We start from the raw sequence: 27408 nt of genomic DNA on the forward strand, positions 1-27408 counted from the left end.
AAAAATAGAACTCCCCTATGACTCAGCAATTGCACTCCTGGGTATTTACTCCAAAGACACAGATGTAGTGAAAAGAAGGGCCATATGCACTCCAATGTTCATAGCAGCAATGCCTGCAATAACCAAACTGTGGAAAGACAGCCAAGATGCCCTTCAACAGATGAATGGATAAAGAAGATGTGGTCCATATATACAATGGAATATTACTCAGCCATCAGAAAGGATGAATATCCAACTTCTACATCAACATGGATGGGACTGGAGGAGATGATGCTAAGTGAAATAAGTCAAGCAGAGAAAGTCAATTATCATATGGTTTCACTTATTTGTAGAACATAAGGAAGAGCATGGAGGACATTAGGAGAAGGAAGGGAAAAATGAAGGGGGGGGAATCGGAGGGAGAGACGAACCATGAGAGACGATGGACTCTGAGAAACAAACTGAGGGTTCTAGAGGGGAGGGGGGTGGGGGGATGGGTTATCCCGGTGATGGGTATTAAGGAGGGCACGTACTGCATGGAGCACTGGGTCTTATACGAAAACAATGGATCGTGGATCACTACATCAAAAACTAATGGTGTACTGTATGGTGACTAACATAACATAATAAAATAAAACTAAATTAAAAAATTAAAAAATAAAATACCCTATATCAAAAGTTAGGCTTTATATAAAGAGAAGAAAGTGGTGGAGTGAGGGAATGACAGAAAGAAGAGTTTCCTTAAATTAATTAAAGAAAGGGGTTAGAGAGAATCAAAAGGGATATGGGTCCAAAACTCCAGAAATAGCGATAGGAAAGAAGGAACAAATAAAAGGAAAAGAACTAGCCATGAGGCTTCATCACAGATGACTGATGATCACATATTTAGAGACTGGTCTCCAAACCAGTCCCCTGGCTCAGCTCCTCTGATTAACTGATGAGGAAGCCAAAATGAGATGTGCCTTGGCTCGGGTCAGATACCAGTTGGTGCAGTGCTGTGATCCGAAAAGAGTCAGGACAGGACATCTAACTTCAAGTTCAGCCTCCTTCTTGTAACTGCGGATAGGACTCTCAACGGGGGGCTCATCAGTGGGTTTTAGGGAATCGAAGGACGCTCTGACGCAGCCTCAAAACTCTGTCTGTGCAGTCACATTTCTTTTTCTAGAGAAACGGTGTTTGGCTTTCAAAGATTTCTCAAAGGGATCCAGGATCCCAAACTAGTTAAACCTACTGGACTATATTTCTTGGAAAATCAGTCAAATTCCAAGCTTTAAAAAATGTTTTTGAATACAACAACAATTTTTACTGAGAATCGAAGGGACAATAGTCCTTTGCTAATGCACACACATTAATTTGGTTTACTTATAGAATATAACAGAATATAATAGGTTAATGACAAATCTATCTTCAAGCCATAAACTTTTTCTTTTCTTTTTTTTTTAAAGATTTTATTTATTTATTTGAGAGAAGGAGAGTGCACGTGAGGGGGGAGGGTCAGAGGGAGAAGCAGATTCCCCGCCGAGCAGGGAGCCCGATGCGGGACTCGATCCCGGGACTCCAGGATCATGACCTGAGCCGAAGGCAGTCGCCTAACCAACTGAGCCACCCAGGCGCCCAAACTTTTTCTTTTTCAAACAGTCAAAAAAGCTTTAGGTCAGGATTAGGTCAGAAGACCCCAAATTAAGGAAACTATCAAATTGCATGTTACTACATTTAAATTTACATTTAAAAAATTTTTGGACATTTTGAGAGTGATTTGCTTTAATCTTTTGGTGAGCAGGATTTTTGGCCAGTTCTATTCTTGATGATTGTTTCTTTTGTTTTTTCCTCCTTTCTTTGCTAGTGACTAGAGATTGTAATACTACTTCTGTTACTCCTGTTAACGTATAATTGTAGCTAAGAGATTTAAAGTACCTAACTGCTTCATTCAGTTGTAATTAAAGGATTCTGTATGTGAGTTAAGATGACCCTTCCTAAAACAGACCCTCATGATTTTATTAGGGCTGTTTCTCCACTCCCTCACTGTCTTCACTCAGAGGCCACTCTCCCAGGCACCGAGGCAGGAGAGAGCAGTGGAAAAACTGGAGACTTTCTGCCCATGTCAGATGACAATATCCAAATGTATAAAAGGCATAAAGCTGGCCTATGACTTGAGTCATGCAAACCTTTTGAGATGCATGGTGAGTTTCATTTTCTAATCATTTTTGTGCTTTTGGAATATGAATTTTGTAGGGTGCGTATGTGTGCATATGTGCGCATGTGTGCATGTGTATGCCCATGAGTGTGTTTGGAGAGTAAAAGATGAATCAAGTTTCAAACTGAGATCACTCCACTGCTCTCTGAAATAGAGTGTACAAGAAGTGCTTGCTTTAAAGTCAAAACCACTCCCCTGTGATTTACTCTGAGAGATGAATATAAGAAATTCTGTGAATTTCCCATGGGTCTCCTTACCCACATGGTAAATACATTCTTACAAAGCACAAACAAACGATGCCACAGTTGGCTTTGTGAGCCATGTGTGTGGATTAGATGCACTATGCTGAACTCTCTTTTCTATAAGGCAGGTTTGAAGGCAGGTAAGATGATTGCTGGGCTTCCAAATAGGAGAAAAGGTAGACCAAGGCCCTGGGGAGGCCAGCAGCTAGCTGCCAAGAGGTATCAAAAGGTGGGATTATTTGGATGAGTGGTTAATAAAGTGTGGCCCAGTATCAGAAGCCCTTGGGGGCTTATTAGAATTATACCTTCCCCATACCAGACAAACTAAATTAGAAGCTTTGGGGGTGGCACCCAGTGCTCTGGGTCTTAACAAGTCCTCCAGCTGATTTCAAAGCTCCCCCCGAGCTTGAGATCCACCAACCTAAATGGGTTTGCCATTGGTTCAGGTACACCCGTTGGGTTTGCTGGCACAGGAGCTGGGCTCAGTGGCAACTGGTCACCCTCACTGAGCCTGGTCCCAAACACAACCACGTGGGCTGATGTATACACCAAAATGGCAATTTTTGAAGTTAAGAGTGACAGTGGAGGTGTTCCTCTGCAGAGCATGTAAGGCTCAGCTTCTTTGTTGAAATTCCCCCCTCTTTCGATCATGCGACCTAAACAATTCATATGAGGACTCAGAATGTCATCTGGTGAGCAAAGAATCAGAAGAAACTAAGGAAAATGACTTCTAGGACTTTTCATCCTTTCTATTTTTAGCAGGATGTTCACGTCCCTCTAATTTAGTATCTTTTTCACCAAGGCATACTCTGACCACATTAGTTTTTCTGCAACTGTTTAAAAAAATGTGACCACTTATTTCTGTTAATACTTTTCTATAGATGTATTAAAATACCTGATTGAGCCAGGTAGTTTTTCTAGATATAAGTATCTGAATCTCTGAAATAAGGAAATGTTTTGTATTGATTTATTACTTTAACACCTAGAAAGCTACTTGGTTTTCCTTTCCTCTTGGTCTTTCTGGAAAAAAAAAAAAAAAAAAAGGTATCTCAATATTCCCTCAAGTGACAACTACACAGAAAATGGGCTCTTACAGCCCAGGAGTCAAATATAGGTAGAGTGAGCATAACATTTATTGCCCAAACCGGAACACTTTTGAAAGCAAAAGGAGGTCTATTTGTAACCATGCTGGGTCAGCAGGGCCTGTCCTGGACTACTTGGACATGTGGTCAGATTTACACACGATCCTGGTTCCCTGCACCTTCTATTTCTTTCTCAGAGTCTCTTGTGAGTTTGTTGGGTAACACACAGAAAGATGCGGTACAAATTCTAAAACATCATTTAAACAGTTATTATCTTTGGTTTCTCAACAACCAAAGAGCATCCCATTCTACATAGAATGTGACAACTATAGTCCCTATTACATTTCAAAATAGTGCTAACTTTCTAATCTAGAGGTACTCTGCTTGAGTTATTTATCAAAATTGCCTATGAAGCTTTTAGAAAATACCACTGGACTTCTGGAATCCCAATTCAGGAAGTGGGGGTTGAAAAACACTAATCACATATCCCCTGAAAGTAGTTTCAGAATTTAACTATGTGGAGTGGCAAAAACGTTGCGCTTCTGCACGATTTCCAATGCTTCGATAGTGAAGATGGAGGAATGCTGTCAACTATCCATGACAGTCATTCTCTTCGAAAATGAAGTCTCTGATTTTAAGTTCCCTTAAAAACCTTTGTGACATGCTTATTTGGTAGACACTGAGTGAGTGCTGCGAACATGGGGGACAGTGTGACCGCTTATCTAAGGCGGCTGTGTGTGTAAGACGTGTCATGTGAGAGTTGAGCAGTGAAGGCGAGAAGCTGGTGCAGGCGGGAGAGCTTCTACCTTGGCTTTCCTTAAGGATCCCCTGAGAGCCCACAGAACCAGAGACCCCTGGGGGCAGAGCTTTGGTGGACAACCCTTAGCAAGGGGGCTTCTGACCTTAGCTCTGGTGAGGTGATGTAGACTCAGATAATTGCTTGGCTTAGACCTGCCTCCAAGAAGCTTAAACATAGGTCTGGAAAAGCTTGATGGGGGCAAAGAATGACCCAAACGAAAAAGAAATAGCCTGTACAAATCACGGTGCACTTATTGTGGAACCGTGTGGGGCAGACCCTGAGGGATATAGCAAATGAGAGCAGTTTGGGAGAGTGGAAACCGTCGGAGAAATTTTAAAGGAGAGGCACTGGGTTTGATATATTTTGAGGACAATTAATCCTTTTCCAGTCCTGTGGCATAAATTGGAATGTCCACGGCATAAATACATCAACTCCATAGCATAGCATATGAGGTAGTTCATAACCTGGCCTAAGCCAATCCTTCAATAATTATACCTTTAGGCATCTCCTCTCCTTCCTCAAACCTGCGAACCTATCTATGCACTCCACAGTTTAGTTAGACTATTCTTTAGATAAGCCATGTACCTTTATCACACCGTTTCTTTGTGTTTGCTGTGCCCTCTGCTCATAACACGTGACCTGGCCAAAATGGCTAGTCAATTTCCTTTCGTATTTTAAGATCCAGTTCAAATATCACCTCCTATGATAAGCCTTCTTTGTCCTCATCTAGGTAACATTAATCACTCCCATCTGTTTCTCCCTAACATTTTCAACATGTGTAGCTGGATTTTAGCAAGATTAACATGATTCTACAGTTAACTACTTATGCCTCTCTCTCCCTAGACTGGGAGCTCAGTGTACAAAGACCATGTCTTATTCATGTTTTTATTCACACCACCTTACCTGGTAGAACTCCAGCTAGTGGGCTCACTAGATAGCTATTAAGTAATGTTGAATCAAAAAACCTTTTATATGATTCATGGTGTTTATGAGGTCTTTCATGAGAAATAATAAACTTTTAAAAAATTTCTAAAATTCACTGAAAGTTGTTTCTATAGCTTACATCACTTTCAGCTCCAAGTTTATGCAGTAAAACTGAAGGCTAGGGCAAAAATCTCCTTGAACCTATGTTGAATATAGCATGGAGTCTGCAAGATTGTTATCCTAAAAAAAAAGTTATACTTTCTAAATAAGAGCCCTTTAATTTCATGTAATTGTTATGCATTCTTTTAAGAATGACTTCTTAAATTTTCCTTTAAGTATGCTTATTATACTTTATACTCATTTGGATGTCTCTAGCAATATGCAATTTGTAAACAGACATCTATTTTTGTAAAGTGCTCTTCATCTTGAGGAAACAAACCAAGCTCAGGGACAGCCATAGACAAATTGCAAAAAATGACAACAGGGTATGCCTAGTTGTATGTGGATACATGTGGATAAGTGAATTTTGAAATAAAATATATAGCCCATAATACAAAATGGCCTACCAAGCTGTTGAAATGCCTTAACTTTTAGAAACTGGGTTTGCAAGACACGCCATAAGGTGTGACTGTGGTGGCTTTTTAAAGGGCAGACAATGGATGTTTGAAGAATTGTGTTGTGCTAAGATTGTATTAGAAAACTTGACACTTCAACCTCATTGGTCCACAATAAGCATGGTGGTTTCAACAATCCTATTTATCAAGGGTAAACAGCTTATTAAGACCTAATTATTGAGGCAGAATGATCAATCCAGTAATACTCCATTATAGGGCTCCAAGTCCTTGAGAAAGCAGGCCTAAATCTAGATGACCAATATGCCACCTGTTTGGGTCAGAACTTACACGTGTGAATGAAATAAATATTTCTTGCCCTCAGTCAATGAGGACAGTACTTGGAGTGGATTATCTAGTAGGGGCATTAGATTTACTGAGCTCAGTGTGTGACTGGTAGGATGATTTACAAAACTACTAGCCAGGTTATGAATGCCATTTGTGGTGCTGGTTGCAAATTGCCACTGGTTCTTCCTGGCCTGTCTCCCTGAGGGGATGAGGAAAGTAGAACAATCATCGCTTCCTGAAGGCCATCTTGGGTGTTTGGCCCTGGTTGCCTCCAGGAGGCAACCCAGCAGTCTGGGTCTCACAGTGATTGCTGGTTGGTGCACACTACCTCGCCTCCTTAACAGATTAGCTTTTGCTAGTGACAGCCTCATAATGTGATGGTGGTGTCTTCTAGAACAACATGCTATGCCAGCTAAACAGCTAGAAACCTCATAGGACATCAATGAGATTAGAAAGTTATAGGGATGTTGAAGATAATGATAATACTGCTACTATTATCATGAAAAAGCACCATAGAGTTTTCACATATGCATCTATAATTTCATCTGATTATCAATAATTATGATGTAGGTAGGTCAAGTGTTATTAAATCCACAATATGGAGGAGAAAGCAGAAGCTAACAGCACTCTGTTATTCATAATTAATTTAACAAATATTCAGCACCTACTGAATCCTAGGAATTGTTGCTGGGAATGGAATTGGGGATAGAGCAAAACGAAACAGACCAAGTGCCCACATTGGTGAAATGGATCCCAAATACCCAAATGGATCAGTACAATACGCTGATAAATTAAGGAGAGAAGCAGAATAGGAATGGTTGGCAGGGAGAATGGTTACCATTTTGCCAATAAGAAGGGAAAGCCTCACTGAGAAGGTAAATTTGGAGTGGAAACCTCAATAGGAGTGAGGGAAGCTCCTGTGTGGAAATCTGTGGGAAGAGCAACGTAGGGAGAGGATGCAAAGGCCCTCGGTGAGACTATGCCGGGAGGGCTTAAGCAATAGTGAGGAGGCCTGTGTGTGGAAAAGAGCTAAGTGGGTCTCACAGCCTTGCTGGCTGGGCCAGAACCCAGGTGTCATATGCAAATTGTGGGGCATTATCACAGGTATCTTTGATTTCCTCAATCCACACAAGACCCTTTTAAATCAGTAAATTATTGCTCATAATTATGAATTCATCAGTCCATAATGTGGAGAGCACTCTACTAGGGTCAGCTGGGGGAGACCACAGTGCTGACACATTCCATGTATATCCGTACATACATGCATATGACATAATGGCCAACAGGGAGCAGAGAACACAAGACACAGGGGAAATATCACCCAAAAGTATGTCTGGATGAATACAGAATAAGAAGCAAAGTAAGTGCAGTGGGGCCCAGGGCAGAAGGTGACAGCAGCAGGGGACAAGTCAGAGGTATTTTAAAGACACACCACCTTCTCCCTGTTGTCATCTGCCCACCCTTACAACCTGCTGCCGACTCAGATACATCCTCCTGGGAGACACGTTGGTTGGCACTGTTTATCCAGCTGCCCACAAAGCTCTGAGGTCCCTGATACTAGGATTTCTCTTTCTTTCCTTTTTTTTTTTTTCTTGGTCCCACAGCATCTAACAGCATCTAGCCTAGTGCCAGGCATAGAGGAAATGGCTAAAGAAGCTTTAATAAATTAATGATTAATTTGGAAGCTGAAGGGTTAATATTCCTCAGAGAGGAAGCAAAAGGCACTCACAGGCTCATCCTAAACTTATTTCCTTTCGACTTGCAAGTCAGGCTTTTCCTGTGTCACCCAACACTAACATCATTTATCCTGGTTTCTAATTTCTGTGCCTCTAGTTCTATGGAAAAATCAATGCCATTTCTTAATCAACTGCCATTTTTGACACCACCATTTCATTCTTACAGCTCTTCCCATGACTGCAAAAATATATTTATAACGCTTCATTCTTGCACTCAATACTATCTGTTTTCTGGCCACAGGCCCTTTGCACATTCTTAGGCCTAAAGGTATGGAAGGCTCCTCACCTTTTCCTTTTTGTACTCATTAATAGTCTCTTTTTCCACAGCTCTTGTACCTTTCTTCTTTTCCTATGAGCAAGTCTAACCAAAAAACAAACAACAAAAAAACCCAAAAAAACCCAAATTCCCCACTTTCCCAGAGATAAAGCTTGAAATTTTCTCAGCAGTGTTACTTCCTCTTGTGTTTGAAATAAATCTGTGAAATAAATATTTATTTAAAAAATGCTTTAACTAAATTTGGGGATTATCTATCAATTATGAATTTGGAGTCAGATGCTGTGATTTGGCCAAACATGAAAACTCAGAAGCTCGGTTACTCTCTGGACTTAAGAATTCAGTGAAGAAATGTCAGTTAACAAAATGTTCCATATAAATTCAGGGTTTATATTTTACTGACATCTGGTATGATAATTTAAAGAGCCTTTCAAAATAACATTGATTGAGTAGTTTGGCAAAGGCCATTCACACCTTGCAAAACAGGTTTTTATTTTTTATTATTATAATGAGTATTTATAGTTACTACATTGGCATATGTCTAGCAATATTTGCAAATTGAAATTGAAATTTCTCAACTCAAATTATTCCTAAGCACCTTGTATATTATTTGCGTTAGAGGAATCATTAAGATCCTCGATGTTTTTTATATAATTTTTCTCTTCCACACTACTTTTTGGTTTTGCAGGTGAAAGAAGACCAGGGGATCCTGCTTTAATCATGTTCTTGTCTCTTCCTGGGAAAGAAGACATACTGAATAGAAAAGGAAAAGGGTATCACCGATTTGAAGTGGTAAACTATTCTATACTCAGTGCATTCAACAAACTAGAGTGGATTAATAGGCAGAGATCCTGCTGTATTCCATTCACCCATATCTCAGAGCACTGGGAAGAGCAATGTATTCAAATATTTTGGTAATGTTTAATTGCTGGCTTGTCGTTTGGCAATTTGTGGTTTTTAGCAATTCTTAATGCTGTTTCCTCATTTTGTTATCCCTTATCATTATCCAAGAATAACACTACCTTTGAAAAATATTCAATGGCATACTAAGGTGGACCTACTGGGTAGTCAGAAATACAGGAACTAGTACTCGAGCTCCTAATTAGACTTCTGCAATCATTAGGAGTATTCAAATAGATGATATTATAGTATTATCAAATTAATATCAAATTACTGATAATATAATTAAGAATTATATTATCTCCCATATTACTACAGATTTTAAGTTCCTTTCTTACCTTTAAACTTGTTTTTAACAAGTACAATCCTTAAACTTCTCAGTACGCGTAATTCCTATTTATCTCAAAGTTGTATTATGTTATATATTTTACACACACTACTTTCGCTTCTAACAACTAAGAAAGGCAAGCACCTTATAATGAATGAGACTAAGAATCAGAAATCTTAAGTAACTTGCCCAAGGACATGTAGAGCAAGTTTATTTAAACTTTAACTTCATTGAAAACTGGACTTACGTGGCACATAGACACAGACACACAGGAAAAGAACATAAATAAAAGAGAAATTCAAAAAAAGTGGAAAATGAGAGGACTCCAGGGAGAAGGTACAATAATAAAAGTTTCATGTTATATGGAATAACAGTGGGCTGCCTTCTGACAGTCAACGGGTCAAATGAATCTGGGAAACATTTCTGTTCACGATACTTCCATTATATTAAATCAAACTGGTTGCTTGGGAACTAGCTTTTTTCTTGACTCTGTTCCGAGTCAGTTCAAGGGGATCCTGTATGATATAGTGGAGTGCTCTCTCCAGGGCATCTCTATAGGAAGTTCAATGGTGAGCTCAACTCAGACGATTCTTGTAAGACCTCACTGTAGATGGCCAGTAAGAGTATGGAATATCATTTTGTAAAAAAAATTTCTATAAACATTCAAAGAAATATGGCCCAGGATTCAGTGTTAGAATTCAGAAAAACATCTTATTCAAGATGAATGAATGAGTGAGCTGTGTGCAACAATTTAGAACGGTTATTTTTTGACCAAGAACCAAAAAAAAAAAGTGAGTTCCCTGTTATCACCATGGATGGGACCTGGGGATCGGTTATGCTAGGTCTGTGGTTCACAGCATATCTATTTTCTTTGGCAGCCCTCTGGGTGGAGTATAGAGCTGGGTGGAGGGAAATTGTAGCTTGCAGGTTAAAACATGGGCTTTGCTTTGGACAAACCTGGCATGGAACCCTGGCTTTACCACTTAATGGCGGCATGACCTTGTGCTCTCTGACGCTCACTTTCATGCTCTCTAAAATGGGGACAATAATTTCACCTCTCTTTTGGAACTGTTTCAGTGAATTTTTAAAAATGCAAAAGAACTTACTGTTTTCTTTTTGTTTTGAATAAAGATTTTATTTATTTATTTATTTATTTGACACAGAGAGAAAGAACAAGACATCCTCTTCTGAAACTTATAGGGCCTACTACTGGAGGGTTTGCTTGAACGGATGGGAGAACAGTGATGGTAGAGGGCATATTTCATGATAGGGCTATTTTCTTGGAAAACCACCTTGTTTTAGTATGAGACCCTGTGAATGCTGGTGGCTGCAGGTTCCTATGCAACTAACAAGTGGCCAAGTAGGGGTTCCGCTGAGGTCTCTTTTGAAGGAAGGTCCATGACCTTTCCCCTCTGTTCTGTTCCCTACCTCTTTTAAATAGTTTTACCATATTCCACAATAATTCTTTCCCAAATGGGCTCTAACATTTCTAACTTTAAGAAGAATTCTACTAGTTTTGTTCATTTTTTTGTTTTTGTTTTTTTGCTTAATTTTAACCCAATTATCACAAAATGAAACTTTTTTTTAGGTGTCTCATATCTACCAGATGGACAAGAGGAAGAATGATGTCTGCAAACACTTGATCATCTTAGTATCTATTTGATTTTTTTAGATAAAAAAAACCTGATGGTTTTAAGAAACTAAATTATATAAATGTTAACAAAGCATTTACATTTGGTATGTGCATTTAACCAGCAATTTCCTAGCTCCCAAAATATTTATTTTCAATATCCTGCTTGCTTTTTATGGCCTATCCACTCTATTTGAAATCTGTTGAATTTATAAAGCCAGTAAATTACTTTTCCATAATTGCAGTAATTACAGCCCTCTTCATATGTTCATACTTATTTCTCAGAATTCTACTACAGGAAATCATTTGTGATGAAGTCCAGATACATTACGAGAGTTCAGGGAACAATAAAAATGTTTTCCTAACATTAAAAAAAATTATTAAAGAATAAATCTGCTTTACTTATTCATCAATTAACATATCTCTCACTCATATCTCACCTATTAAGATGTTTTTTGAGTTTTCTTAATAAGAATACACGAGTAAACAAAAAATTCTCATGTCATACTCATGATGAGTGAAAAAAGTTGTTAATTTATCCTGTTAAACAATATCATAAGAAAAAACTAAAAAATAATTTGACAGTAAAAAAATAATTTGATAGAATTTCTTATCTATCAGACTGACAAAAATAAACAAGTATGACAACACATTCTGTTGGTAAGGCTGTAGGGAAAGAAACATTCACACTAGTGGCAGGTGGGAATGCAAATTGGTACAAACAGACCTCCAGGAGGAAAATGGGCAATACCTAATCAAACCACATATGCACTTACATTTTGACTCACAATCCCATTTCTAGGAATCTGCCCAGAAAATACACCTCCAAAAATAGATATGCACTAAGTTAATCATTGTAGCATCATTTGCAATAGCAAAATGTTCTTCCAGACAAAGGAGGGCTATGCAGCTGCAGAAAAGGAGGATGATCTCTACGGACTGATCTGGAATGATTTCCACAATGACATAAAAATAGCATGTGTGAAAGGGCATAGTATGCCACCCTTCATGTAAGAAAAAAGGAGGTATAAGAAAACACACAGTTATTGGCTCATTCATGCAAAAGATGCACAGAAAAGATAAACCAGAAATCAGGTGGATGGATCAACCTACAAATGGTGGGTGGGAATGGGATGGGAAGAAGGAAGGGTGGAGGGTGGTCCTGGGTTAGTATAGACACTTCAGAATAGAAATTTTGTGTATAGTTTTGGGACTTAGAACTACAGAAAGGTTTCACATTCTACCCCCAAATAATGAAAGAATTGAAAGAAATGATGTAGGAGAAAATACATGAAATACAAACTATACCAAACCTCATTCTGTGACCAATAAATAGTAGGATCACTTTCAGGAAGACAGAGAAGAAAATAATTGAAATAACTTTGAAAAACTGCATTTTGACTGGATCCTGTAAAGACAAAAAGAACTGTATACAAATACTATACTCTAGCTGGTGGATATGTTTCCTAAAGGGTTATGAGTTAGGAATTCTAACTTAGGTATATACTAGGGTTGGGCAAATACGTTAACATATTGAAGATCACGAGAGCCACGTTTCTCACTGATGCAGACAGAAGTTACAAAGAAAGAAAGACGCTAGAATGAACTTTGTAGTGTTAAACAGGAATCAGTATGAATTCCAGTATATATATATCCATTGTTGGTGGGGAGATGGAGAGATAGACAAATAAATAAACATAGAAAATAAATAAACATAGGCAAAAATGCCTATGTGTGGAATAGAATCTATCTATCTATCTATCTATCTATCTATCTATCTATCTATCTAATCTCCTAGCTCTGCACACAGAAAGGGTTTATTTTTTATTTTTGTAAAAGATTTTATTTACCCATTTATGTGTGAGAGAGAAACAGAGAAAGAGAGACAGAGAGAGAGATTGAGAGAGAGAGAGGGAGGAGAGGGACAAGCAGACTCCGTGCTGAGGGCAGAGCCCGATGCGGGGCTTGATCCCACCACCCTGAGATCACGACCCAAGCTGATACTGAGAGTCAGAGGCCCAAGCAACTGAACCACCCAGGTGCCCCAGAAAGGCTTTAATAGCAGTGACACTCCAGTAGCCCTGTGCACATCCAGTGTCCAGATCTTGGTTTCTAATATCGTCCTTCAATAAAAAGAACAAGTGCTCCTTGGAGAGGAGGTTGATTCCAGGGTTAGAATAAGGAAAATAACGTAAGATTATGGGATAACTTGTGATGGCAAAAAAAAAAAAAAAGAAATCCTCAAAAAAGGATGGGGAGCATGTCAGAACAATACAGGATCTAACTGTAAGGTGATCCCAATATACAAACTGGAACAATTTGAGCAACACAGAAAATAATATTATTGGCTTCTACCCATAAATAAAATAAATATCCATGAGTTCATACTGATATAAATAAATAATTGAATAAATAAGTAGTTGGGAGAGGAAAAAAAAGTCCAATTTCTGGAAAGATTCCAATTAATACATAGAGAAGGAAAGAGAGAAATACAAAATTGTCATTTTGCAAATGCTACAGTAATACTGCAGGCAAAATCCTCTTAAGGATGTGAAAGCCACATCAGTGGCCAAAAGTGTGAGGAAAAGCAGGATATTATCATAGACTTCAAGTGTCTCCTCTGAAATATGTATTATCGATAGAAGGAAAAAAATAGTAACTTCACAGTGGAAAAAACCAGCAGATACTGCAATGTATACTCCAATATGATACATAAGAAGGACACAACATCATTTCTGTAACATTCTCGCCCAATGCATAACCTTGATCTAATCATGAGAGAATGTTTTTCAAACTGAAAAATATTCTGCAGAATGACTAGTCCTCATCAAGAGTGTAAAGGTCATAAAAGATAAGGTAAATTGAGAAACTGTCACAGATTGAAGGAGACTAAGAGATAAAATATATAAATGCATGTGGGATCCTGGATTGGATCCTGAAATATGAAAATGATAAACTAGCAAAATTAGAATAAGACCTGTACTCTAGTTAATAACATTGTATCAATGTTAATTTCCTGGTTTTGATTGTTGTATTATGCTTATGTATGTAGGTTGTTAACATTAGGATAAGTATGTGAATTCTGTACTATTTCTGCAACTTTTCTATATAAGTCAAAATTATTTCAAATAAGCTTTAAAATGCAATTGATTTCAAACAGATCAAGATTGGAGATTAACTGTTTATAATGCTATTTCTTTATCATAGTCCTTTGGATACAAAACCCGTCTGTCAAGTTTAATGCATATATATTAAAGCCCTGGTAAGTGTCCTCTAATTTGAAATTTTATTCATTCAGGTAAGGGTTTGGCTAAAAAATATCTCTTCAAATGATCAACAAAAAGATTGTGTATGTTTGGGAGAATCTTAAGATATTTAAATAAAATAGAGAACACTGTAAGCAAAAATGACATACTAATCACAACTCATTCTTATTTCTTAAAGCATAAAAATACCATATATAGTATTACCTGGCAGACAGTAGGTACTCAATAAAGAGTCAAACCTAAATGTTAAAATAAGTCTCTGAATGCCTTCCAGCAGTCAATAATTTGATGTTGGTGTCCTTATTCTCTCAATTAGCACAGATTACTGTGGTTTTTCTGTATAAAAGGACACAGAGAAGATCACGGGCACCTAGCTAAACTAGCTCTCAAGTGACTCTTTCTCAGCCAGGTCAGAAATGTCTGATTAAAGAATTTGATTTTTATGTTTGAATCAACTTGTCGATTGAGGCTTATTCTTTATCATTTTGCATTTCCAAACCATTAACTTCTGCATCTTAAAAAAATGCCTGGGTGCAGCTTTAAATTAAACTTTTCTTGTCTTACATCTTAAAGGTTGATTTAACAAGTGTGTGAGGAACACAAGCAATCTGATGCCCAGTGATCACAGATCAAATGGATAGGAATCGATGCATAGCACAAATTAAAGCGATTTTTAAAAAATCCTGAGGCACTCAGGAGAAATGGAATTTAATATCTACCAATTCCACATGGAAATTAAATGTATCCTGAAACTAACTTCTCCAAATGGAATTCAAAGGAAATGCAATAACTATTCAACACAATTCACTGTCAGATTTTATTTTTAAAATGTTGCATGGCCACTATTAAACTATTTGAAATGTTGATCTCAAAACCCAGGACTCCCATGTGGGTTAAGAAAAATAAATGTAAATCCTCCTGAAGAGACTGGAAGCCTGAATGCAGCCCATAGGCTCAACCTTTGATCGGAGCCACATGCAGCAACCTCAAATTATTGTTCTCAGGCTCGACCTTTCCTCTCACTTTGTTCTGGCAGCTTTCCAAAGAGGGACAGGTGGTTTTAGGGCATTTTCTTGGGTTACAAATCAAATAATATTTCACGGGTTTCACCTTTAATGGGCTAAGCAGAAGGCATTTGACAAAAGTCACCGTAGAGGTTTAGAGAAATAATTTATACTCTAGGGCATTCTTAAATCAGTAACTCGGCAATATGGGATTCAAAAAAAAAAAAAAAATCTCACTGCTCCTTGCAATGTTGCATTGCAAAAGCTGTGTCATGTATGTTTGTCTTGTTCCTTGGGGGGTGGACTCCATGTTCAGATACCAATGAAGGGATTACACTGGTCCTCACATGTTAAGTTTTCATTGGGGACAGTTGTGCTACAAGGCAGGCAAAGAAGTCAGGGGCTGCTTCCTGATACATGGTATTCTTGCCGGTGAAGAAAATGAATACCCTGGGGCAAGTCTTTTAATAAAATTAACAAATTTCATGCCTGAACTTGAAATCCAGAACTTGGGAGTGGCCAGAAACAAAGTCATCCTGGATTTCATGCATTGAGGATTGCAAAAGCCAAAGCTGATAGAAAATAAATTTCCTCTTGGATTCACTGAAATTATAAAATGTCAATGTGCATGATAAATATGACCATCCAGGGGTTCCTGAATCTTGAGAAAATATATTTGGGGGAGCAATCTGGGCCTGTCTCTGCTGAATCATTACGTTAAGCATTCTCATATTTGTACAGGTGACGTTCTAACTATACTTCATTACAGAGGTTGGGGATTATAGATAGAGGCTCATTCAGAGAATACATATTGATGAGCAGGCTGTTAAATATTTAACATTTAGAGGTGAAGGCAGTAGAATTTCACAGGGAAGGAACATGCAGGCACCCGTGTGGTACCCAGGAGAGAGAATTTGGGGCAGAGTCTGTTGGAGTTGATTAGGGAAGTTGGCCACAGGACCGTTTGGGCTGTGGAAACCCTCCAATGGTTCTTGGTATCCCCAGCTCCTGTTCTGTAAACACTACTCCAGAACACTACTATTTTCAGCATCCAATTGGATAGTCCCATTTTTTGGTACCACTGTTTCTCAAATCCAGCAAACCATAAACAGACTGAAGAAATCGATGTTTGCCATACCCCAGACTAGCTTCTATATTTGCTGACAGTACCATCTTTCTTGCGTGTGCTTATCTCAGTCTTATCTGATGAGTTTCTTTTCTTGCCCTCTACACGTAGTCACCAATACTGAGGCATGAAGTCCTATAAATTTTTATTTCCAACTCTGCCATGAGTGCTGCCTTCCTTTCTCCTTCTTTTCTCCTTCCATGCTGAGATAACCCCTCCAGTCTCTACCACTAGTCACTCTACCACTAGAATCCATCCTTTACTTGGCTGCCACATTGCTACTTAGATCCTGCTCATCTCTGAATGAGATGATACCTGTGACTAGTCAGTGCCTACAAGACAAGAGAAAGTCAACTATTTGACCTCTCTTTCAATGTGTAAGCAGTCCAATCCCGACCAATCTTACCTCCCAGGACACACCAGCAAGTACTTTTTTTCAGTTTGGTTTCCTGAGCACATCATGCTTATTCTAACTTACATACTACTATTTTCCCAACCTGGTCTCACCAAGTGCTTATGCACTTGAGCAAGGGCAAGTTCATCTCTACTGGGATAAATCCCATCTCCCAGGAATTTAGGCAAATCCAGAGCAGGGAAAAGAAGAAGCTAGCTTGATGAAATGCACTTTCTTTAATCTTGTACCTTCATTTCTTACTGATAACCTCTCCTCTGACCATTTTCCTGTGGTTTTCAGCCCACCCTGTTCTCTTTTCTATGTTTCTGGTACCTGATGTTCTCCCACCTCTTTGCCCACTCTGTTGCTTTCTACTTTCTTTACTATTTTTTAAAGATTTTATTTATTTATTTATGAGAGAGAGAGAGAGAGAGAGACAATGAGCAGGGGGAAGAGCAGACTTCGTGCTGAGCACAGAGCCCGATGCGGGGCTTGATCTCAGGGTCCTGAGATCATGACCTGAGCTGAAACCAAGAGTCGGATGCTTAACTGACTGAGCCACCCAGGAGCCCCTGCTTTCTCCTTTCTATTTTCTTCATACCTTCACAGGTTATTCACCTGAATAGGGAACCACGGTGCTTCTCCTTCAGCGCTATTCTGTGGACACATCTCAACCCCTCAGATTTACATGCATTATCTAGTTTAATCCATACAGTGCTAAGAGGTAGGTACTATTATCTCTGGTTTACTGATGAGAAAAGTGAGATTTATGAAGGTTAATAATGTTCCCCAAGTAACACACAGGTAATACATGGTAACAAACTGAGGGTTGCCGAAAGGGAGGTGGGTTGGGGGATGGGGTAACTGGGTGATGGGCATTAAGGAGGGCACGTGATGGGATGAGCACTGGTGTCATACGCAACTGATCAATCATTGAACACTACATCAAAAACTAATGATGTACTATATGTTGGCTAAAAGATTTTAAATTAAAAAAAAAATGGTGAAGTCAGGATTTGAACTCATGCAGCGATTCAAGGACTACTGCTCTTAACTATGTTGTCTTCACTTAACCAAACTCCCACTTTGAAAATATACATTTCATCTCTTTGGAAAATTACAATTTTCAAGGATCAGGCGGTACAGTTTTTATTTCTTCTATGTCTACCATATGCACAGTCTAGATCTAAGCACGAAAAAGGTGTCTAATAAATAACTTTTGAAGATAATCAGACATACTCAGATGCTGAGCCACGTCATGGACACTTTAGGTGTTTTAATGGTCTAAACCTACAGTGTCCAACATAGTAGCTGCTAGTCATATATAGTGATTAAAATGTAAATTAATTAAAAATAAATGAAAAATTTATCTTCTCAGAAACACTAGCCATATATTAGATGTTCAACAGCCACATGTGACTAAATTTAGATTACCTAAAATGAAATAAAATAAAAACTCAGTTTTTTAGTCTCACTAGATATATTTCAAGTGCTCAGTAGCCACATGTGGCTAGTGCTACTATCTTGGACAATACAGACACAGAACATTTCCATCGTTACAGAAGATTCTATTAGATAGTGCTGGCAATACTCTATTTCTCCCAAAATACCCCATCAACCTATGTAGCCAGAGACTAAGGGTTACTTCCTAAACACTTAGTAGGAATTAATTTGTTCATGGTTAAGAATCTGGGCTCTAAAGCCAAATCCTGGCATTGCAATTGACAAGTTATATGACCTTGGACATGTCACTTAATTTATCTGGTTTCAGTTTTCTCATCTGTACAATGGGGATCATAATATTAACTACTTCATAGGATTGTTTTAAGGATTAAAAGTGTAAAGTGATTACATACTACCTGGTGTAAAGCAAGTGTCAAATCACTGTTAGCTCCAGATGGAACTCAGAAGCATAGAGAATAAAGGTTCTTACAACTCTTTCATAGTTTTAGAATTTGGATACTATGATTGTAATTGCATAGCAAGACACATTTAAACATTCTTTCATGGACAACCTCGGGAAATGCATATCTGGATCTTCAACTGATAAAGGCATTATTAGGCACATATTAAATTCGGTCACCAAGAACTTGCCAAATACTTCATTATTCAATAGACACAGTGATTCAATAAAAAATACTACAAGGCTGATTAATGAAGGGACTTATGTATTTCACTTCATGGAATTACCTTCTAGAAGTCAGCTTCTATGCATGATCCATACCCTCAAAATGCACTGAGTATTGGTATTTGCAGAATTATTCCTAACATTCTTAGGACTATTGACAATTTCAGTTCTCCCCTCTGGCTGGGTATTACCCATAGATTTTGGACTATGGAATATGTTTCTATGACTATGTCAACACAGAAGAGTTTGGAACACTTAATACTGAGTAGTTTGGAACACTAAACTATTTTAAAAACAAGGAATTAATGTAACAATAATCAAGGGCATTGAATTTGGAAAACCATGGAGTCACATGCACAAGTGATAATATCAAGGGCTTCAAACAGCCTTCACCAGCAGTTGATGGCTGTAGATTTTGAGAGTACTCTTCCTATTGAAGTCAATGAATTCTCTTATGGAACATGGTCCTGCTTCCCTGGGAGGAAAGACTTCAAGCTCATGGGAAACTACCAGAGAGATAGATGTAGGGCTGAGATAGGGCAGGGTCAGTTTCTGATTGAGCCGATCTGAAAACCACATCAGCCGTGGCGATCCTTGTTACATCCCAAGGTCTCTCACATCCACTAATTTATTCATGGCCATTGGACAATATTCTTAGGCCTCTCATTATTTTGGTTCATCTCCTAAGCATTGAGATTTTAGTAGTGAATACTGACTGACTTTTTGACATTTAATTATCAGTGTTATTTTTCTAGAAGATCCCGAACCTTAAAGAATAAAAATGTGATGCATAGAGATGCATCCCCTTTTGGTGTAATGTCATATATTCAATGACTTGTTTTCATTTCTTTTTGTAATTTTCACTTTTTCAGAGGTTATAATAAAGAACATTCTTAGTGTAGCAAATTATTTAAATCCATGCAAAGAAAAAAAATTGAGGGCATATCTTTTTTTATGTGGGATTTATATATAAGCTGTTATTTGAAGGACAAGGAATATTTCATGCTCTATTTTAATTTAAATTCTCTCCTGGCTACCTTACCAAGTATCTGTAGGCATGATATTTTTAAATGAATTATAAGCTCAAAGTTTTCATATATCATGAAGGTTCTCAAAGTTTAAATTACTCCCAAGGACATTTATATCTATTTCCCCTCTAGAGTAACCAATGAAAACATGCCTTTAACCATCAGAATAATTCATGGGCCATCTCTTCTAACCTGGCTTCCACTCTTGATTCCTTGGAGGGTTGTTCATAATAAACAAGCCACAAAGACAAGATGAAGATAGTAAGTTTCTAAAAGTCTCTATAATTGTTATAGAAACAAGCCTGAGGAAAATTAAAACTAATTTCAAAAATGACTCAAACATAAAGACATGATCAGCAGTTCTACTCCTGAGACAATCATGAATTAAAGGAGCTTTTAGAGCAATTGGAAGATCTATCTATCTGTAGATAGATAGATAATATATACATTTAATTATACATACATACATAAAGGTAAATATATGTTTACAGGAAAAGAAATCTAAGTACCCTCATTAACACTACTATTTTTTTATTTTAAAGATTTTTATTTATTTGAAAGAGAAAGAGAGAGTGCACGGGTCGGGGGGAGGGGCAGAGGGAGAGGGAGAAGCAGACTCCCTTCTGAGCAAGGAGCCTGATGGGGAGGGCTGGAGTCCAAGACCCTGGGATCATGACCTGAGCTGAAGGCAGACGCTTAACCAACTGAGCCACCCAGGCGCCCAACACTACTATTATTAAGACATTTAATAGAACATTGCAACATCACACAGGATTTATTATTTGGGTTAAAATAAAGATTTTCACTTTGGCTGCTAATCAGGACTTTTACAGTGATCTAAATGCCTCAGAAGGTAACCCTTTCCTTTATTCTATTAAATCAGTCACCGTCTGAAAGACTTTTTGGTTATGGTAGCCCTGGGACTTGTTATAAGTTTGCTATTTGTGAATAGCCACATAGTTGAATGCTTTCTTTAACAATCCACTTATTTAGCTCTATTTATTTTTTTTTATTTTCTGGTTTCTACAACACAACAATTTCTTCTACCTCATGCTACTCTTATTTCCTGGGATTGAAACTGTTAAGAAAGTCATCAGACTAATGTTCATAGTGTTTGAATTTTACTTGGGTTTCTGGGCCTTTTGGAATTCATTTAATTCCATTCTAAGGAATCATCAAATATTTTCTCTCAGCATGCCAAAAGCCAGACATCCTGTGTTTTAGTTTAAAGTTGAGACATAACAGTGAAAACGATCACAATTCATTAAAATCAGATGTCCATCATTAAAAACAAGGTCCTTTGGATATAAATTAAGCCATTTACCTATAGAAAACACTGAAATTGAAGTGTAAATTAGAAGCAAAATCCCCAATACAAAGGCAATTCTCATCATTTGTGATATGGCTCTGCTTTACCCTGGCAAACGAAATCCTTCTGTTGCTGGTTCTCATAGAAATTGGAGTGCTTAATAAGGCACAAGAGGTATTTCAGTGAACTTCCTATTAAAAATGGAACATCTTGTAGCCTAAAGAATGTTCTCCTTGCAAAAATAGGTATGCCTTGGTACAGGCGATTGGTTGGTGTGATCATTGATAGCACCATGGACTCCAACTTGAAGGTCTAGTTCAGAATATCATATTTGCAGTCGTCAGTAATTATAAGCTTAATAGGAGTTGAATATGTGGGAACTGGAGTAGATGTTTGTATAAGAGTTGGCACTGAGGGCAAAGGAAATGCATGCACCTTTGAATGACTACTTGTCTTTTGCACCAAATAATTTTAAGATTGATGTGCTTTGCCTGCTTTGATCCTTGGGAAAATCTTCCTGATGCAGAACAGAAATTTCAGTCCCATGAATCCCTTGAGTTGTTGCCTCAAGATGAACATTAGTAAGCGTTCAGAGGTGAGGAAATGCCTGCTTCTCTGTTTGCTGAACAGCCTCTGACATTATATCACCCTTAAGGCATTAACCCGATTGCACCACATAAAAATACTTTTCACATATGCAGAGTTCAGAAGTAAACCATTCTCTAAACATAAGATATTGAGAGCAAATGTGAAAGGCTGCTGGGTACCATCTAACTGTTTTCTTTCTCTCTCTCTCTCTCTCTTTCTTTCTTTCTCTTTTTTTCCCCTCACTGAGTAGTTAGTACTGCTTGTGCATTCTGCTAGCATTACAGAGAGAACACAGCATATGATAAATGTCCATGGAAATGAGAAATACCGAATCAATGAATATAAAAGGAAGGCAGGGAGTTGGGTGGGGTTAGATTTCAACTGATAGAAAATGAAGTGTTTTATTTATTTATTTTTTAAATCTCTCTTGGTGCTTTTAGGAATGTACAAGGGCAAAAGCAAGTTCTATAGCTAACAGTGAGATCAGATTCTAAAATAATTGCTTTGGCTTTTGTTCCTCAATTTAAGAGTTGTGTTTCTAGACTGTATTAGTGAATAGGTTCTTGTCTTATACAAGGTGGAGACTAAGAAACCCTGAAGCTTGCTGCTAAATATAATTCTTAAATTTTTCTTTCTCTTTGGTTGAAAGGAAATCATTTTCTATGTTTTGGGTCTAGAGGTTTTTAAAACATGGCATTTTAGGATCTATCAGCTGGAGTCATATCATATTTACTATGGAATTCTTTGTCACTAAAAAATTGATCAGATTTATATTATGGAATTTCATGCTTAAGAGAGTCTTTGAGAGATGAGCATCTTATACAAATGTTTGAAATAGTTCTTTGTGTTTATTTTATATCCTGCTGAAATGCAACATCACACAGTCCTGTGTAGTTTAGAAAAAGAGAACTCAAGTTTATTTACTAGGAACACTAAATGTTTAGCAACATGCGCAAACACAAAGATGTGAATATACTAAGTACCTTGAGGACAAACAACTCTTTCAGGTCCTGAGAAAGTCATTTGTGCCCCGAAGTGGCCATTTATTACATGATACTAGTTATTTGACTGACCTACCACAGCTTGCTGGCGGCTAGCTCTAATTTATACCTTGATGGCAGCTATCACCATGAAGGAACCAGGTTCATTATCTGATTTGTTTCTGCCATCCCTGCACTCTTGAGTCCATTAACAACAGGGATATGTGTTTTTTAAATTACTGAATTAGTCATACTTCCATTAAAAGAGTAGACCTACAAAGTAAAATGGAGCAGCCTCTTACGACATTCCCTTCCATTTCTCTGTCTAGCTGTTCATTGATTTCAACAGAGAACATATAGGGAGCTCTCTTCTCAGCAGGCAGGCCCTTGTCCACTCTCCTCCCGTGCTGAAACCAGGACAGGGTCCGTGCCAGGCACTCGGTAAACACGTGTTGTCTTCATGACTCTCGGGAGATGAACGGATGATACCCAGAGCAGGGGCTCTTGGCTAGGCACAGGTGTAGTGCCCACCGGGGACCTCATGTTTGATGCTCTCATGAATATTTGGGGCCTCTACAGTATTGCAGCAATTCTACATGTTATGGCTACCCAGCATCAATTATGTCTGACGATGCTAATTCAGGACAGTCTTATTTACTCTTCTAGATCTACCAAGGTAGGGCTTCCCTGACACCGTAGTCTAGATTAAGTCCCCCTGCTCAGTAGATGCTTAGCATCCTGTGCTTCTATTTTCCTAAAATAGGGATAAATCACAGTTGATTATAACTCAATGAACTGCATTAAGTTCCCCTAGGGTAAAAAACATACTCAATTGAGTAAAAGCTAGACACATATATTTTTTTACCTTAGGGGAAAAAATTTTTTTTTACCCTAGTGAGTTGCCAATTAATAGGTTAGGATTATTAGAGTCTTACCAACTGGGATAGCCTAAAATATGAGGCTGCAATGTCGGTACACAAACATCTTCAGGTCTCAGTTTTATGGAACGATAGTGATGCTAGTCTTATACTTGCATTAGTAAACATCCTCAAATATTTTAGTGATAAAAAATATTACAGAACAAACAGAATTCCTGCCTTTGGTCTCATCAGCATTTCCCTCCCCACATCCTTTTTTTCCTCTCTCTGGTTCTCACAGTCTATAAAGTCTTAGAAGGTACCAGATGTTTGGAGGAGGCTGCCCCACACATCCTAGATTTTATTTTATTTTTTTAAGATTTTATTTATTTATTTGAGAGAGAGAATGAGAAAGAGAGAGCACGAGAGGGGGGAGGGTCAGAGGGAGAGGCAGACTCCCCGCCAAGCAGGGAGCCCGATGCGGGACTCGATCCCGGGACTCCAGGATCATGACCTGAGCCGAAGGCAGTTGCTCAACCGACTGAGCCACCCAGGCGCCCCACATCCTAGATTTTAAAGTGGATGCAAGATTTATTGCAGCTACACAAATGTAATTTCAGCCTTAACTTCTGAGCTCCTGAGCTAGGAGTAATCTGCACCATGGCCCCTTGTCAAACAGAACAGCTCTTATCTGTGGAGTATTGGTATCAATGCCAAACACTCCAAATAACCACAGGATATTACTGAAAACAAATTCTGCCCACAAACTGTTTCCCTTTAGGAAATTTTAATTTACATAAACATTTTCTGAGAAAACGCTTTTGCATTCAGGCAACATTCAAAGGCTAGGCTGGAATCAGCTGAGTATAAATTGACAGCAACACCTGGGGTAGGCGCCCAAGCAGTGCCTGTCAATGCCTCAAACTATATTGTTCTCTTACTGCATTGTGCCTGGTAGTGAGAGCAGACTGCACCCCACTCTTGTGTCCCTGGGGTCCTGCCTAGCTCAGGGGTGTGGCCTAGCATGCCCATCTGCTTAGGTGCCCCAAGTTGAGGCTGGGCTGGGCTCGGTCCTGGGGAATCCCACATGCTTCTAGAAAGCAGCTGACAAGTTCTGGCAGAGGTCAACTGAGACTTTCGTGTTCTCTAAAATGGGTCTAGCAGCAACTTCTCCAAAGTTGTCAGTAACTTTTCAAAAAAACCGAAAAAGCTCTTTATCTAAAATTCTTTTTCCTACAACAGTTAGTTGATAAAAATTTTTTGAACACCCACTCTGTGCAGGGCACAGAATTAAACGTCCTCAAGGAAAACTATGGAAATGCATCCCGAGTAGACTCCTGATTGTTTTCTAGGATTACAAAGAAGTGAAAATTGACAAACTATAGAACTTCAGAAGAGAATGGAATGCCATTGGGGTTTTTAGCTGAACACTTAAAACATTTCATTTTGTCCATGAATCGCCTTTCTTTTGACAAACCCAACAACAACTGAATTCAAAATAATTACAGCTCATTTGCAATTAATTTGTGGCATAGTAAAGATCATGAGAATGTGCTATCAGTTCAATTCTTGCTTTTATTGACCATTGATTGCATGCCACTGTTAACATTTTTGATGAGCACATAATAAAAAAAACACCATAAAAATGTATAAGCTGAGACATGAATGTAGCAGACAGAGATGGCGCATTCGACCCAGCAACAGGAGGGAAGGGGATTGATGAAAAGATGGGAGAAGCCCAAGAGTGATGGGCTACAGATGCCAACCAGAGAGAGGGCTTTATATATAATTACTGTTGGGATACTGATTTGCTCAGTGGTCTTCCCTGCTGCCTTCATGAACCCTGTAACCCTGTCATCTTGGATGCATATGTGTGGAAAACAGAGTTGGCACATTTGACTGATTTATGTCACTTCACTTCGGGACAAGGATTAGCAAGAACATATTTTGCTCCAAAAGTGTATGTTGGTGGTCATTTCTCAGTGCCATAGCAGAGCCAGAAGAAAGAAAAAAGTAGGATTTTTCTCACTAATATCTGAGACTAATAAAAAACATGAGAAAGGGTATGAGATACATTAAGGGAGGGCTAACCACCAGGTTCCCTTTTCGTTAAAGTACATCCAACACACGGTGGGTTCAAATTTTAGTTTTTAAATCAAATGGCTTTCCAGACATTCAACTTCACATCTAATTGGCAACCAGGAAACCCAATTGATAGAAAGTATAAAGATTTGTTTTATGTTAAAATAGCCAGCACTGAGGAGAAAAAGCCAATAAGGTAGTCACCATTGCTCTTATAAGTTAAAAGCCTATAATCTCATTCTTAATCATGTCCTGCTCTAAGTAACAAAATCCGCACGCCCGCTTTCATCAATAAGGTGCAGGCTGAGCAAAGATAATTTAACTGTGCTATAAATTCGGGTACTTTCAACCAAAAAGTATGAAAAATCTGTATGACTCAAAGGGGGATGCTATGAAGTTTTATCTGGTTTTAAAATATGCAAATATTTTTAGATTTCTTGATGACAGTACTTTTTGATTAGCATTATTTGGATAGAGTGTCTTTGCCAAAATTAATCTAAATATATGTTCTAGAAGATCAAGTTATTCTTATATTTTTTTAATTCATACTCCCGTCCAAAATCTTAGCGAAGAATCATATCGTGTTTGAGTCAGAAGAGTACCTTAATGATTAACTTTTTTAAACACTTCCTCATTTTTCAAATAAAGTAACCCAAGATCATGCAAACAGATTTTATACTCCCACTACAGGGAGAGAGAACAGCATTTCAATTTATTCTCTCTGAAATGATTTCTGGGGTTTTGTTAGATGAGTTCCATTTGAATATACCCACTCTCAAATCTTTTTTTAAAACTTCAAAACCATTTTCTTTGGCGTTCCTAAGCATAATAGCATGTTAGCCGGTGGGTGACAGAGCCAAAGCCGAAGGCTTGTAACCTAAGCACATCTTTGTACAAGGGGCTTAGGTTTCGCTCCATTCCAACACATCCTAGATCTTTTTTCCCTCCCACCGGAATCTTAGATGTCAGAAGGCGTTAGGCGTGCCTTCTGGTTTCGAGGTTTGCATAAATGATGCGGCTGACGGAAGCCTCCGCGCCACTCTGCCTGTCACCACGCAATTGCAGTAAGTGCAATTGAAAGTACTTTTATTTGAAGGCCATTTGACACAGGGGGAGAAAACACACTCTTTCAAGGCCTGTGTATTTTCCTGGGAGCAGCCTGCCTGTAAAATGTGTCCTTTTATCCTTGGATAGCAATTTGGGAATTATCTTTTGGCAGTGCGACTCCTTGAGCGATTTCTGCAACTCAGGACGAGAGCCCTGACTCCCCAGACCTTCGCTGCATCTTCCCCACCCTTTCTCCTACTTTCAAAAGACAGCAAGGCTGTTGGGCGCCTGTGCGCCGGAAGCATTCTTCTCCACAGAATGAGGAAGAAAATTTGCATATTTTAGCAAAAATATTGAGCTCGTTTCATCATGGACGTTTAAGGAGTGGTTTACTAATATCTGTGACTATGTTGAGGTAATACGAATAAGAGCCAGTGCTGTGGATTTGTTTTTAATGAGATTTTTGTTTTTTCTTCCCCTAACTTGTCCCTTTCCACAGGAGCTCCCAGAAAGTCAACAAGAGTACTTTTCCCTGTCAGAGAGATCAGCGAATTCAGTACAGGACCGTCCTTCACAACATACCAGGATTTCTTCTTATTGTTATTATTTTGG

General features: G+C 38.4%; 1 protein-coding gene across 2 annotated transcripts in view; it reads right to left on the reverse strand.

Moving 5' to 3' along the window:
* Positions 1–27408, reverse strand: part of GPC6 (glypican 6) — a 1079188-nt gene that overhangs the window by 325904 nt on the left and 725876 nt on the right. The gene's annotated exons all lie outside the window — the stretch shown is intronic.

Source organism: Callorhinus ursinus, unplaced genomic scaffold (assembly GCF_003265705.2).
Source record: "Callorhinus ursinus isolate GAN/ISIS: 27379988/994484 unplaced genomic scaffold, GSC_fseal_2.0 scaffold7, whole genome shotgun sequence".
NCBI lineage: Eukaryota > Metazoa > Chordata > Mammalia > Carnivora > Otariidae > Callorhinus > Callorhinus ursinus.